Source organism: Heliangelus exortis, chromosome 26, assembly GCF_036169615.1.
Source record: "Heliangelus exortis chromosome 26, bHelExo1.hap1, whole genome shotgun sequence".
Taxonomy (NCBI): domain Eukaryota; kingdom Metazoa; phylum Chordata; class Aves; order Apodiformes; family Trochilidae; genus Heliangelus; species Heliangelus exortis.
Genome location: NC_092447.1, coordinates 196,084 through 211,560, shown reverse-complemented (window position 1 = coordinate 211,560; position 15,477 = coordinate 196,084). Strand labels below are relative to the sequence as shown.

The following is a 15,477-nucleotide window of genomic DNA, read 5'->3' as shown; positions in this document are numbered from 1 at the left end:
TGGCGCCCCCGGGACGCGTGGTTCTTCCCGCCTCGCTCCTGCGTTTCGGGGACCGCTTCTTCCGGGTCCCCGTGAGCCATCGCCGCAGCCGCTTATCATTCCTTCAGTGCCAAAGAGCGTGGAGCGGAGCTCCGCTTGAGATTCAGAGTTATGTTGCGCCCGGATTTTCCGGGGCTGGTCTGGATTTTGAAAGGCGTTATCGATGCTCTTAAAGGCCCGGGGAGGTTTGGAACTGGGATTCCTGTATCCAGGCTTGTCGTGTTTCATTTTGAGTTAAAGTAAACCCCAATCCTCAGTGTCAAGTGAGACCTATGCGCTCTGTTTGCGGGGTCCTGCTTCATGGGCTTCTTTTTTCTCTGGAGGTAAACCAGGCGTGTGGTCTCTTTGAAGGAAAGAGGGGTATAACACCATATATACGTACATGCTTTCTTTGCGTACAGAAGGGAACTTATGTAACAAAACCTGCCCTGTGTTGTGTCAGGGACGAGTCGTTTGCAGATGGTGAACTTGTCCTCGCCCTGCTCTGCTGGCAACCACTTGCTGGAGTAGAAATGTGAGAAGGATGCATATCTGAACACCTAAGTAATGCTACATGACAGGGTAGGCTGTTGCATTGTTGTGTGCTGCGTCTGTGTGCCGTGGGGACAGCGCTGTTTGACAGGGTGTTGGGCTGCGGTGACACATGGCCATGTCCTGCCTGCGCCATGCCAAGGGCTGCCGGCATGCAGGAGAACCATGCACCTTCGGCTGCCACGGCGCAGCAATGGGCTGTGGGAGCCCTGACTGCACGCTCTGAAGACCTCCTTTGACTCTGGTGCCCGTGATTCCACTGGCTGCTGCCATGTGTGGGTGTATAATACATACCCAAGGCTGCTGCTAGTGCAAAAATCACCAGTTCAGTGTTGCCTTATTCTCTTTCTCCTGGGTAGAAAGATGAGCATATCTGTGTGCTGTCTCTACAGCAATTGTCTTCTCCACTGGGGACTTTTTTCAGAACATTGACACCCTAGATACTCTAGAACTTTTTTGTCTGATTTTTAACCTGTGTTTTGCTGTTTTAGCTGGACAGGCGGTATGACCGGTGCCTCCCAACCTCACTGATCTGTATCCTTACCTAGAAAATTCAGGTTGTGGTGTTTGGTATTTTGTACAGTGCAATGTTCTAGGTGTTACTATGTCTCTCTGCCTCTGAAGTATCTTTCCTCTTTCCACTGGGAAAGGGCAGCTAAAGGAAAGCTTACTCAGAAACTTGAAAACACAGTTTTTGTTCAGTTTAAGAAGGCAAAATGGTTATGGTTTTTTCCATTTTGTCATGTTGCAGTTGGAAGGTGGCTCTCTGGCCACTGTGTGACAGAGGGGACAGGCCAGACACTGCCTGAAGCAAGCGGGCCATCGCAAAGCTTCTGTGCAGCTGCTGGGTATGTACTGGGGTTGCACTTCAGCTCCAGGTTAACTCAAGCCCATAGAGCTTGGTGGGCCTTGCTTGTGCTGTCCCAGAGTTCTGAAGATCCAAGTTCAACTCAGCCTTTGACTTTTCTATCGAGTTGTCAAACCAACTGGCATCACTTCCTCAGTACTTACTCGTTTTGAGGGGGGAAATCCTTGCTTTTCCTTTCTCCACTGCTGTTCTTTGCTGCTGAAAGGCTGTGAGCACTCTTCCCCCGCAGCAGTGCTTGCTATGTGGAAGACAGTGGTGGCTTGGGAGGGGAGGCTCTTTGTTCCCTCCATGAAGCACCAGCTGTGTCCCAACTGTTGGCTATTTCATACTGCCCTACAATTGTTGCTTTTAGTGTCTTACCCATTCACCTTCAGCTGGTTTCAGAGTCCTGAGTAAAAGATGGGTCCTGGGATTGTTTCCTTGCCTTGTGTCTTGTAAGTTCAGTGTTGGCATGAGGACAGCCTTTGCTTCTTTTCACTGTCTCAGGTCATTCATTGCCTCTGGCTCAGCTGCAGCTAAGAGTGAAAATTTTAAACTGCTGAAGCCCTCCAGGATGTGTCTGTCCCCCTGGAGAGCCAGATGTGCTCTTGTTGGCATTAGTTGTGTATTCCAGCTGCTATGATGGGGTTTAATTGGTCTAGCCATTTTCTGGGGATGGCACAGGCTGGCTTCTAGCTCTTCATTCCTTAGGGCTCCATCCAGTTTTATGTACCCTGACTAGTGGACCTCCCAAGCAGGCCTCTTTGGGGGGAGGAAGTCCCTGTGGAAAAGCACAGGTTTGCTGTTTTGGCCCGAGAATACATCAGGTGTCTGCTCCACCTGTGAGCCTGCTCCTGTGCTCTCCCCTGTAGCCTTAGCTGAGCAGAAGCCCAGAGCTTGGCCTGCAGATGTCATTTTCCTTGTGCTGTTGCTCTTTTGGCAGAGACACAGCATCACACCAGTGCCCTGGACAAGGGAGAGCATAAGAGAGTTGTGCTACATTTGTGACTGCTTTTGACATTTTTAACAGGAAATGTGGTACATAGATACATGATTATATGGAATAATGAAGGACAAAGATATCAGAGTGATAGGATGTACAAATGCAGCAATATTTTTTCAGGCTGCATCAGTGAAGTGCTAGGAGGATTGCCAGCATGACTGTTTTTGCAAATCAAAATGTAATGCAGGTCAGGTCTCGATGTCACTCAGCTCTCCTTTCCTCCCAGGAAGATGTTGACTGGCAAATGCATCTTCTGTCTTCGTGTGTTTCCAAGGGGTGCGGGAGCTTTGGATATTGACTTTGTGTAGTTGATCTCCATGAGATTAAAACTACCCTAAGAGGTTTCTTTTAGTGCTGAAGCTGTGGAAAAACACCCATCTTGGAGCAAGGGGCCCAGGGAGAATTGCAGCTGTTTTGCTTCTCAGTCATGTTTATAGCAGCTCTGTGTGGCATGGGTGGTGAGGATGGCCAGGAAGAGATCCTTCAGTTCTTCCTGATTTCTGTTATGAAGCTGTATGTTACTTTCCGTCAGGCTGGTCTTAAGGCTCCTTTGGTTTGCCTTCCTTACTGTGACCACTGGCAGCCCTGAGTGAAAGGTACCCAGGAACTGTTACTGGACATTGGCAGGGATGATTTCTGTTGCTGTATTTTGCCCTTCCTCGGCTTTTCCCCAGCAGGCAGCACCAGCCATATCACATGGTGTGGATGAGGCACCCTTCCTCCCTCCTTGGTGCTTGTTCCAGATCATCTGCTTGGCACCAGGCCCCTCCTGGGAATGGGGAGCTGTTTTTGTTTTATTCCTACCTGATTTTCTTTGAAACTCGAAGGCAGAGAGGGTGATGGAATTTATTCTAATCGTGATCAATTCACAGTGGCATTTGCCATTGCCACGGGGCTGTACTCAGCAGGAGCCGGTGTAGAGGAAGCAGTTAGTGTCACTCACACCTGCTTTTGATTTAAGGGAGAGCCACACTACAGAGGGATGGCTTGCCAGGAGCCCTGAGCACTTGCTGCATTCTTGGCAAGCAGAGCTGTGCTTGTCAGTGACCTGGGCAGCCTGGTCCCTAGTGTGGTGGGAGAAAGGAGCAGAGGACACCTCAACGTGTCTGTTGGAAGCCTGCTCCTGGGCATCATGACCAGCTCTGAGTCCTGCTCACTTGGAGCCAGGCCTCCCTTCCCACCTTGTGCTCCTGCTGCCCCAATTTTGGCTCTCACTGGATGCATGTATAGGGTTGTTGCAGCTGGTGGGATGGGGCCTGCTTCTCACACCTGCAGCTCTTTCTGAGAGATGGGCCAGGTTGTCCACAACTGCTAACAAGCAGGTCCCCTCTATCCTAGTGTCCTTGCTGGATTGCCAGATGGGTGCAGGGTTTCCAGCTCCTCTGCTCTGTTAGGGATGGGAGGGCAGGGCTTTCACCTGGCATCTTGTCCTGATGCATCTTGCTGGGCAGCTGCAGGCAGAGGAACGTGCTGTCTGTGCCTGGGTTTCTTTGGCAGGCTGCACTTCTCCCACACAGGCAGATCGTATGTTGACTTTGGCCGGAGATGGTAGAGAAAATGGCACTTTGTCACTGGGTTTAGCTTCCACCAAGAGCCAGGGCTAGGTTCAGTGTTTGGTTTTGTCAGCTGCAATTTAAGATACCTTAAATCCCAGCTTGGGGATGATGGTGAGCCTCTTCTGATGCTGAGGTAATAGCCTCAAGATGGCTTTAAGACTGGGCCAAGTGCTGTGCCCAGAGGTGGGGCGTCACCCTGTTTGGTGAGGAGCTCTGCTGGAACCAAGTCCTGGGCCAGCAGCCAGGTTTGTGATCTGTGCCAGAGAGGGCGAGACTTGGAAAGCGAAGCAGAGCTCCTCCCGTGTGAGAGATGGCCTGAAATACTGAGCAAAACCACAGAGTGCTCCTTGTTCCTGCCTATGCCTACAGGTCTTCCCTCTCTGAAGTACTTGGGAGGCCACAGGATGGGTTTTCTAGGGAGCAGAAGGGCTCTGCTTCTTGGGCACTTCTGTTCCAGCCTGCCTCTCTGGGTTCTGGGCTGGGTTCTGGTGTGTTGTTTTCTTTTTCCCTTTTAACCCTGCTTCTCTCATTGCTGTATTTTCCCTTATCCATCCTTGCTGCTACTGGTTAGAGGGCCACCTCCTTGCAGGCAGTCTGTCTGGAGCAAAGTTGATGCAGTTGTGATGCTCCTTCTGTCGTGGCTCAGCTGAGCAGCTTTCCTTTTCCTTGCTCAGCTGCTTAATGTGGTGGCCAAAGAGAGGAACAAGCCAAGATATGGTTTATGTAGAAGATGCTCAGCAGCACAGTCTGTTTGCAGACTGTCTGCCTCTGGAAATTTAAGCAGAGGAAGATCCAGGCTCTGCTGATTCTGCTGGGTTTGCGTGGCTCCTACATGTTGAGTATCTCACAGGCTCTAGTGCTAGCGATGTTCTGTGCTCACAGGCCAGAGGAGGCTTTGGGTGCTCTGCAGAAGCAAGGGCTTGGTTTTTTCACCACCAAAGTAGAGACTGGGAGGAAAAATAAAAAGAAATTACTTGGCCAAAGAAAGGAAGGGAATATGGGGCAGAGCTAGGGACAGAAGCCAGGATTCCTGATTACTGCTCATCACTCCACTCCTCAGCTGCCTCCTTGGGTCTTAGCCTCCTAGTCAAGTGCAGGCACAGGAGCCTCTTCCAGCCCTCTGAGAAGCTGGAGGTCAGGAGCTTTTCTCATGAGCATCTGTGAACTTTCTGGTTCTGGAGTGTCTCATCTCCAGGATTTGCCGAGCTGAATAAACTAAGTTAGAATGTTACAACTTGTGTGGTTAAAGCAGAAGTCAGAAGTAGTGTCCTTGGCTGGTGAGTTGAGTGTCTGCCTCTCCAAAGCAGGTGGTCTTCCTCCAACGTGCTCTCTGCAGAGAAAGGCCATTCTCCCAGCATGCTATACCCTTGTTTGGAGGGCTGTACCCAGGGTTTTGTCTTAAGGGTTTAAGTTCAGGGAAGATGTATCTTTCTGCTTGTGATATGTCTGCTGTTGAAGTTGGTTTTGTGGATGGTCTTCCTTGACTTGCCATTCAGGGCTCAGTAACTGTATGATCGGGTGTGCATTGGTTACCTGGTTCTGTAGGCAGAGGCTCTGTGGAGCGTTGCAGTCTTCCTGATAAAAATATATATTCTTAATATGCTCTTAGGGAGAAAGATCTTGTGAAACAACTGTCTATCAGTGAACAGTTGAGCTGCCTTCAGTCAGGAAGGGGTTTTAGCAGTGGGTGGAAAGGCTGTTGCTTTTTTCTGTTACGTTCTGCTAGGCTCCTGGCTTCTTGCAAAAGGCACCATGTGAGGCTGTGATCGGTCGAGGATGCTGGCTTGTAAAAGGTTGCCAGGGTCCTGAGCAGCCATGCTGTAGGTTTCCTGCAGCCCTGCCAGTCTCTGAGCTCAGTGCAGTTAGGAGCTGGATGGAGAACTGCAAAGGGCGGTGAGCAAGAGCTGCATCTCTGAGCCGCTCTTCCTGACAACAAGTTGGCCAAGGCTGTGGAAACCCCCACAACACTGGAGCTTTCACCACTTCCTTGGCAGGATTTGTTCCAGCACTGGTCTGCAGCAGAGGACGGGGCCAGACAGGGCCTGAACGGAGCAGGTCTGGCCACAGGCAAGCCTCAAGCACGGCAGTGAGGCTGGGCTGAAATCTGCCTGTGTCCTGCCTCTGTGCATCCTTGTTTGAACTTTTCCCTGGCAGAAGGAACCGGGGAGACTTAGGGCTGGTCCGAGCAAGTTTCCTCTGCTCTCCCCGCCCCCAGATGCAACAGGGAGAACAGCAGCAGCTCCAAACTGCTGTCCCAGAGGAGAGCAGTTTGGGGGCGGCCTCAGTCATGGCAGCGTTTGAGCAAACGTTTTTTTGCCTCTGGTGTTCCTTGCCTCTTGGGCTGCAATGCAGGGAAGGGGGAAGTGAAACTGTGGTTCAGAACAAGCCCTCTGGATGGCGAGAAAATTGCTGAGTAGCTGGTTTCCAGGTTGCCGAGGTCCTAGCCAGGGCCCGGCGTGGCTGCCAGAAGCAACAGGCTTGGAATTTCCTCTGGCTGGTGCCAGCTCCTCTTGGGCTGGCTGCAGCACCTCTACGGGGTCGGGGCTCCTCAAGCCCCATGGATGGGGCATGCCTGGAGCAGGGGTTACGCTGGAGCTGGAGCTGCCCCCCTTGCTCTCAGAGCCTGGTTTCTATTTTCTTTTCCAGGGTCCAAGCTGTTTTGAATTACGCAGACTGCGCCTCCCGCGGGGTTCTTTGAGCAGCGGCCTAATGAGCTGAGCTCCTGACAAACTTTGCTCTGGCTCTGGCGACGCTTGGAAAATTTTACAGCCTTTTCAGCAAAAGGAAATGCCAGGAAAGGCCTGTCTCTTCTTATTTTTATGAGGGGGTCCCAGTTGAGAGGGGGCAAGATGCATTTGGAAGAGAAGACAGGAAGGATTTTGTATGCTCTGTGGTACATATGCTTTCTAGTGATGGGGTAAGCAGGCTTGGTGTCTCCTTCCAGAGCTGGGCAGGGAGTGTGGCCGGATCCGCAGGACTCTCAAAGGGTACAGGGAAGCAGTGGTTCTGATTCTGCTGGGTGGTGGGGGTCTGTGTCTTTCCTTCCAGCTGCCACCAGAGCTCCTGGCTGTTTCATCTTTGCTAATTCTGCTTTTTCTGAATGGGTTTTGATTTATACTGTAGTTGCAGGCAGGGGCTCCTGCACATGGGTGATGTGCTGTGTACCAGTCCGCAAAGCTTGTGGGGAGGATCGCCACTGGGTGCTGGGCTAGTGGTCCCCTGTCATGGGGCACAACAGAGTGCCTGGGAAGGGTGCTGGTGGGTTCAGGGCTGAAGGAATGCAAGTGCCACCATCACAACATTTTTCCTGAAAGGGAAAGTCTTACGTAATTTGCACCTTTGTCTGAACAGCCCTGTTAGAACAGGAAGAATCAGGCCACAAAGTATGCTGTAAATTTCTTTATTCAGACAGCACTGAGAAGGGATCCAGGAGCCCTCAGTTTTGGATAAACTTCCCCTCAGTGAGGTGCTGAGGGTCTGCCCTGGCCATTGCCTGGTTTCCTTCTGCACAGCCTGTCAATGGCAGTACTGCTGTCCAGACAAGTGTTTCTGTCCGGAGAGGTGCTGGGGTTACAGACTGGTCCCTCACCATCCTCCTCACATGTCCTCAGGTGTCCCGATTCCCTTTTCAATGGTAAAAAGGCATCAACAGGGGTTTGGGTTGGAGCCTTTTTGTCAGCCTGGGGAGTTGTGGAGCTTCTCCAGTGGGAGAGATCAAGGTTTCTGCACGATCTGTAGGCATCAGCTGCTGCCAGTCATGGTGGATAAGCATCAGAGACAGGCAGCGATGGCCCTGGGTGCAAGGAGCCTCACGCCGGTCCTGCTGTGAGGTCTTTGCCTGTGATGCCTGTCAGGAGCGCGGCTCAGGATAGCTATTTGATGTGGCAGCCTGGCAGCCCTGGAAGTGGGATGTGGGCACCAGGACCATGGGCTCCCCTCTCTTTTTTTCATCACTCCACCCATTCCCAGCTTTCTGCTGCACTGGGCAGCAGAAAGCGTTTCCCATGGACTGCATCCCCTCCTCCGTCTGGAAAAGGAGTGATATGTCCCCTTTTCAAACATTCCTGGTGCTCACGGGCAGGAGCTGAGATGGTGTTTGACAGCAGGAGCCAAGCTCCTTCATTCCGCTACTGGGAGGTATGAATGTGGTTTTTCTCTTGGCTTCTCATAGAGATGATTTTCTCTGTCCCAGCTCACTCTTGGAGCTCAGAACATGTAGGGAGCTCCTGGGAAAAGTAGTTAAAAATAGTTAAATACCTTTTTGTTGCTGTTACTTATTTCTGTGATGTCATTTGCATGTATCTGCTTTAGAATGACAGGGTTTTGTACTCTTTAGTTAGTTTCCTAATTGTCAGTTGGGAGGAGTCCTGTTTCACATGAACTTGGTGCTGCAGGAAAAACCTCCAAAGCTCTGTCCTCTTTGTGGTGAGAAGAGCACAAACCCAAATGAAGAACAGATAAGTGCAGGGGCATGGCTCTATTTTAGGCAGCTGCATCTTTCTTTCCAAAAACTTTTCACAAGCCAGGGGTTCAGTAATGATCTACCTAGGTTGCCCACCTCCACTGGAGAGTCCAGTGTGAGTTTTGCTCCTTGTTCTTTCCAAATTCTCTAAAAAAAAAACCCAAATCAGTCACAGTATTCAGTGTTGGCATTTGTGCTTTGGAGTCTGTTTCAAAAAAACCAACCGAACAAAAAACCAAAAAACAAACAGAAAACCCTCCCAAACCTGGCTGTGCTCATTGAAAGTCAATTTCAGGAGTTGAAGTTGTAAATGTTTTGTTGTTGACAAGGAGTTACTTTGGCTTAAACAGATCTTCAGCAGTGTCCTGCCACTTACAAGTATTTTGCTATAAATGTCATTGTAGCCCTGATTTTGCAGTTGTGTGTATTATTTTAGTGAAAAGATTAATTTACCAGCCTGAGTGTTTGTGTGACCAGAACCTTACATGTAGGTGGTGCTCTCCACCCCAGGTAGTGCTTTTGGAATATTCAGGGAGACTGTTACTGGTGGCAAATGTTTATCTGTTAGTTTACTGTGCTTTTTAGTAAAAAGTAATTTCAAAAAGCCCTTGTCTGAATAAAACATATTACCTACATTGGTATTTTTTAGACTCTTTTTAAGGGCTCCGGTCATTTTTCTGGTGCTGGTGTGGACCGCTGTGCAACAAATCAAAGGCTATTGCAACAACAAGCTGCCTTTCTTAAGTATTTTCCCCAGCAGTAGCCTGCGGGCACTTTTAGGTCTGCAGCAGGCTCATTTAACACCAGGGAAGCAAACCAACTGTCCTTGGGGTTTCCTAGTTCTCAGGCTGATGCTGAACAGTGCTGTGCTCTGGGCCCTTTCTGCAGAAGGGGACAGTGTTGGCATCATTCAGAGCTGCTGGTCCCTGTTACAGTGATGCTGAGTGTTGTATTCATCTTGCTGCAGACAAATGGAGAGGTTAACTGCTTTGCCCAGCCTCAGGTTGGAACGAGGTGGTAGAAGAGGGTATCTGTAGTTGGTGGTTAGTTACCTGGAAGGGGAGAGAGGAGAAGTGAACACATCCAAGTGCAACAGCAGGTTTTGGGATCGCATTTACCCGATTCTGGGCATGTTGGATGGCTGCTGTTTCAGTGTTTGTTCCATCACTGTTCCTGCGTGGGATAGAGTTAACTTCATAGTAGCCAGTATAGGGCCATGTTTTGGATTTGTGCAAAAAACAGTGTTGATAATGTGGAGCTGTTTTTGTTACTGCAGAGCAGTGCTTACACAGAGTCAAGGCCTTTGCTGCTGCTCACCCCACCCCACCAGTGAGCAGCCTGGGAGTGCACGAGAAGCTGGGAGGAGACACAGCTGGGACAGCTGACCCCAACTGACCAAAGGGATATTCTGTGGCACATGGCGTTGTGCTCAGCATATAGAACTGGGGGAAGAAGAGGCAAGGTGGGGACATTCAGAGTAATGGCATTTGTGTTCCCAGGTAATCCTGCTTTGCTGGGGGGGTGAACACCTGCCTGCTAATGGGAAGGAGTGAAATAATTCCTTATTTTGCTTTTCTTGTGTGCAGCTTTTGCTTTACCTATTATACTGTCTTTATCCCTACCCATGAGTTTTTTCGATTTTCTGATCCTCTCTCCCACCCTGCCCTGGGGGCAGTGAGTGAGGTGCTGTCTGGTGGTTAGTGTTGTTTAAACCACAATAATGTGTCAGGGAAAACGACAATGTGACATGCTGGTGATCAGGAAGGGGACAAGCCAGAGCTGGGGCCTGGCTCAAGAGGACGACCTACCATAGAGGCTCCCTTCTGCACACAAGGTGTGTGTCCATGGGGTCCTCCCTGCTCCAGAGAGCTATGGCTAATGGCTGATGCTGGCTTGGGAAGGAGGAAAGATGTAGGGGAATTGGGATCATTGTATGAAGCAGTGTGGAATCTCTGTATTGCCCTTGGACAGCAGGCTAATCTAATGCCATGTCTGATTTGCATATCAATTAATTTTTATTTTAAGAGGACTCAAGTGGACCCAAGTGCCAGGCTGTGTCTTGGTATGCTGTAGGAGGAGCCCAGGAACTGCTTGATTTGATCTGAACAACAGGCCCAAGGGTGGTATCACTCAATGAGCAGAAGTCCCCTCTAGCAGAAGTCAGTTTCTTTCCATTTGAACCAGGCAAGTGCTGATTTTTCTGAGGGTTTTAAGGTCCTTCTGAACAGTGTGGGCAGTGAGTGAGTGGTTGTGTGGAGCCTGGCAATGGTTGGGATGCTTCTTGATGGGAGGAGGACCTATGGGTGTCCCAGTGTCAGGGGACAGTTCTCTAAGGCGTTGCTCTCTGTTAACATATGTCTCTCACAGAGGTGTGGGACAAAACCTGTGTGAGTGGATGGTTGTGGGGTAGCTGCTGGATGTAGAGCGCCTCTGGTTGGCCTCACTGGTGTGGGGTGGGGAAGAAGCCAACTTTGAAGGCAAGAAATGAGAACTGTGTGGGCTGCCTTGGAGCCCTAGCACCTTTCAAGGCAGCATGGCTGGGCTTGGGCTCCCTGGCTGCTGTGCAGTACTGGTGGCTGGCCCTCTTCTATCTCTTGTTAGCAAATGAGGGGAGGAAACACAGACACCTCTCGTTGGGAAGGGTTCCCCCTTTTGGCTCCAGTGCTCAAAGTGGAAGGCTGCAGCCAGAGTTCCTTGGCTCCATTGCTCTTTCTGCTGGGAATTTGCTGTGTGGATTCTTGCACTTGACCGGCCTCGGGCTGGCAGTGCCTGGCTGTTCTGTATGCTGAGAATGAAGGCAGCTTGTGGGCTGTAGCACGCTGATGTGGATCAGACCCCATAGTTTGACTGGCCCTGGCTATGCTGGGATTTGCAGCCGCCACTGCTTCCCGAGGAAGAGGAATCTTGCAATTTTCATGGCAGTACTTTTCCCTCCTGCATTCAAGGTCTTCCAGTAGTCATCCCGAAGTCTTTCTCTGACCCCCGGACAGGGTCCTGGTACTCCCGCTTCCTGTCACTGAAGTAGCAATTACTGGAGGGAAAGGCAGCGTAAGCTTTCTCGGCAAGACTGTGTCGTGTTTGTCCTGTTCAATTACAATGCAGCAGCAGTGGCACCAGCCGCCGCCTTCCTCCCCTTGCTGGGCTGGAGCGCTGCAGGCTTTCGGCAAATGCTGTCTGCGGACATCTGCTGCCTCCTCCCCCACCGCCTCCTGGCAAGCAGCAGCAGCTTCCCAGCGAACAGCCTGCTCCTCGCATCACCCCCCACATGCCCGACCAAAGCTCCCTTCTGCTTTTACAGGCTCCTTTACAGGACCTTGAAATAGTGGTTTCCCTGGTGCTGGCTCAGTTTCAAGCAACCTTCCGGCCGTAATTGAAAAAAAAAAATTAAAAAAAAAATCAGGGTGCCTGATGGAGGGGAAAGGCTTATTAAAGGTGAAGCTTACCCGTTTCTGGCCAATGATTCAGACAGGCAGCCCTCTCTTTGGCAGGTCTCCAGCCAGTGCCTGGGGCCTGAGGCAGGCGTGGAGTCCAGAGCAAAAAGCTGGGAGCTGCTTGAGTGGAACAGATGCAGCAAGGTCAGCTGTGAGCTGCAGTGCCAGTGCTCTGGCTCAGATCTGTCCTGTGCAGCTGCGAGACAAAGTTTGCTATTCCAGGTATTCATCTGGCCCCTCCAGGGAGACGGGAGGTTCATTTTCTTCTGCTGTGGCTGAGAGGTGGGGTGATGGGTTCCTTGAATGCAAAGGGCAGCAGGGCTGTGGATTTCTGCCTCCTGAGAGTACCCCCGGGCTTGTTGGTCCTGCCATCCTGGTGGCAGGAAGGTCCCTGCAAAGTGGCATTTCTGTGGCTTCAGCCACTCAGTGCTGCTTCACCAGGGGGAACCTGTGTGGATATGTTTGGCACCAGAATGTGTGCCAGCCAGTAGAACTTTACCCCAAGTCCAGCCTGTCCCCCAGCACAACAGTCATTGATATGCCCTGGCTGTACAACGTGTGCTTCTAGCCCGAGGCTTCTCCAGAAGAGAGAGTGGAGGACGGATGGAGCAGAAGGATTTAATGAAGAGGGAATGGGAGAGAGGAGCACATAGCAGACTCCTTTCTCCTGAAACTGGTGAAGCAGTAGCTGGGAGCATGAAGGCACTGCTGGACTGTGATCTTGGGGAAAGCCTAGAAGGAGGGCTGAGGTATGTGGATTAGGCAGAAGAGATGGTGGAGGATGAAAGAGGATTCAGCAGCTCTGACTGTAAAGGCAGGTTTGGAAGAAGAAGCTGGAGGGATTGCAGGTGGGGCATGAAAACAGGAAAAGGTGGAATAAATTAAGCTATTGGGGAAATTTGCCATTTTGTTCCTGGTTCAGAAAGGTATGAGCACAATTCAAAGGGGTTTTAGACAAGAAGGCACAAGTTTGTGTTTGGAGTAAGAGGGTTGCCTTCAGTGTGACCATCAGACAGATCCTTCTGCCAGCTTGGAGGAGGTGTGGCATTATGGAGGAGCATTGCTTGGCACATAGTTAGCTGACAGTAGGTTCTCGCCCCCGGGTTTGGTTAGTACAGCAGCAGTCCATGCCCGCATCAGGCATCAGAGAAGCAGTGATGGGAAAGCTGGGTGACCATGGTGATGGTGAAATGATCTGATGTTGAGGTGGGAGCAAGTTGTCTGGCTGACAGCAAGCAGCGAGGTGAGGCTGTGTGGCAAGCAGGGCCACAGCTCTGCGGTGTCACCAGCAAAGGGCCCTGGCACATCTGTTAGCACCATTTCAGGCAGCCAGGACCCGGTGCTGCTGCTCAGAGAGGCAGACCCCAGAGCAGATCTGGCACCAAAGCTGAGCAGAGAGCTTGGGTCTCTGGTTTGCCTGGGCAGTAACCGCAGGCCACTCCTCCCCACCAGCATGGCACTGAGCAGTGCTGTGAAGATGAAGCGAGGGAAATACAGGGCATGCATCTGAGGGAAGATGAGAGATGCCGATGAGAAGCAGAACTGAGCTCCCTTCCTCTTTTTGTGCTGGCAGATACTCGATGGGGTGGGGGCAGTGGGGCTGGGCTGCAGGCCAGAAGCGCTTGCACACATCCCTGGGAGAGGAAGCTTCAGGAAGCCATGCACAGGTGATCCAGAGCTGCTGCATCTTAGGTGAGGTAGCCAAGCTATGAGTGCCCTGGCCAGCCTGTCTCAGAGCCCAGGAGGAGGTGGCTGAGGGAATGAGGGAGCCCTGGCATGTGACCTTTAGAGCCCCCCCAAGGGAATGGGAACATCACCAGCTGCTAGAGGTGAGACTAGCAGGTCCTGTATGTACCTGATGCTGAGGAGAAGCAGAAGGTGCCACGTGGAGGTTGGTTATGCTGCTTCTCCTAGAAGATTGGCAGGGGAGAGGGGAAGGCATAACATTACCCTGGGAGGAAGGCATTGGCAAGCAGAACAGAGGGAGTGCCAGGGCCCAAGAGGTTGCTGGAGAGGATATAATCATAGGACATCCTTCCCTGGAGTAGAGGAGTGGTGCTGGAGTCTGGCAGAACACTGTCCACAGGAGTGTTATCTCCCATGGTGCCGTGGTTAGTGCCTCTGGTTGTGAGCGTGTACCAGCAGGCCGCTTGGAGGGCAGTGGCATAGCGCAGACAGGTGGAAGGGCTGCAGGGACTGTTGTTGGAGACCTATACTGGGCTCTTCTCACTTCTGCGGGTGTGCTGGCTTCTGTGAGGTGCTATCCCTTGGTTGCTGTCAGACTGGATGGATGGAGCTAGAAGAGAAGAGGGGAGGGATTGCTCTGTGAAGGGTTAATGGCACGCTCCAGCCCTTTGGGCTGTGCTGTAGAGTGGTGTTTAGCAGCTTGCTCCAGTTGGCGTCTTTCCCAGAATGCTTTGGAAAAGCACCGGCCTCTGACCCCCAGTACAAACTGAGCCCAGCACGTGGGAGGGAGAAATTACTCCCAGACCTTCAGGCTCCAGGGTTTACAAGCTGCCTGCAATAAAGCAGCCATTTTTTCTGACAGTTACTAAATCTTCCCTTTTAGCTCCACAAAAAAGCTCTGCCCATCACACCCCCTTCCCTGCTCCCAGCCCTGCATCTTGCTCCTGCTCAAATCAGAAACATCTCTGATGAAGGTGAGGCCAGCTTGTTAACCCCCGGTCTGGGCTGGGCAGAACAGAGCTTGAGCCATTGGCCCATGGATGGTGCCCACCATCCTGCAGCAGAGGGTACCATGTGGCTTGGCAGCTGTCCTGTCATCTGTCCTGCAGGAGCTGTCACTGGCAGTGCTGGGTGCCTCTGCAGCATCACAACAGGGGCTTGCACCTGCTCCCCCTGCCTATGGGGTGCACACTTGCACCCCTCTTCTGAGCCCTTTTGAGGCTGGCAGGACTCTGCAGGAAGGGATACCTGCTTTGGGGCAGCTGGCAGACCACATTTCAGTATTGTTTAGTGTCTGTTCTGGGGACCAGGAGCCAAAGGGCAAAGGTTTTTCTTCTTGGCTGGAGCAGCTTTGGGCAAGGTCTTGGTTTTTTGGTGCTTCCCTTCTGCTGTCTTGAACAAGGAATGAGAGCCACAGGGCGTGCACCTCCCTGTCCTCAGGTCCTTAGGTAACTTGTTCTGTCTGTGCTCCCTGCGATGAGAGAGGGATTAATCTCCAGGGAGGCTGGCCAGTTTCTATGGAAGATGGCTGCATGGGAAGCTTGCAAGGCTTCACCAGCCAGTGTTTGTGGTGCCTGCTGCAGCTGCAAAATGCCCAGTACTGCTTGTTCACATAAGATTTCATGACCATCCAGTTGTGTGGAAGCACAGAGCCAGCGTGGAGTGGCGAGCCCTGCATGTCTGGGGCCATGCCGAGAGTGCCAGCGTGTTGTGTTGCTGCAGAGGGCGTGAGGAGCGCATGTTCGTGTTTGTGCAGTGCCTTGGGAACAGAAAGCGCTTGCTACAGAGTGGCTGCCGTGCCATGGGCACTGTGGGATGCAGATAAATAAAACGGGAGCTGGTATTTCAAAACAACCTCTTCCCTGCTCCTCCCACCTCCTGTGTACATTCCTCCGGCAGGGAGCAGGCAAAGGTGGGGAGCT

At 51.7% G+C, this 15,477-nt stretch overlaps 1 protein-coding gene across 5 annotated transcripts in view; it reads left to right on the top strand.

Annotated features, from left to right (window-relative positions):
* BCL9L (BCL9 like) overlaps positions 1–15,477 on the top strand; it is a 60,968-nt gene that overhangs the window by 16,072 nt on the left and 29,419 nt on the right. The gene's annotated exons all lie outside the window — the stretch shown is intronic.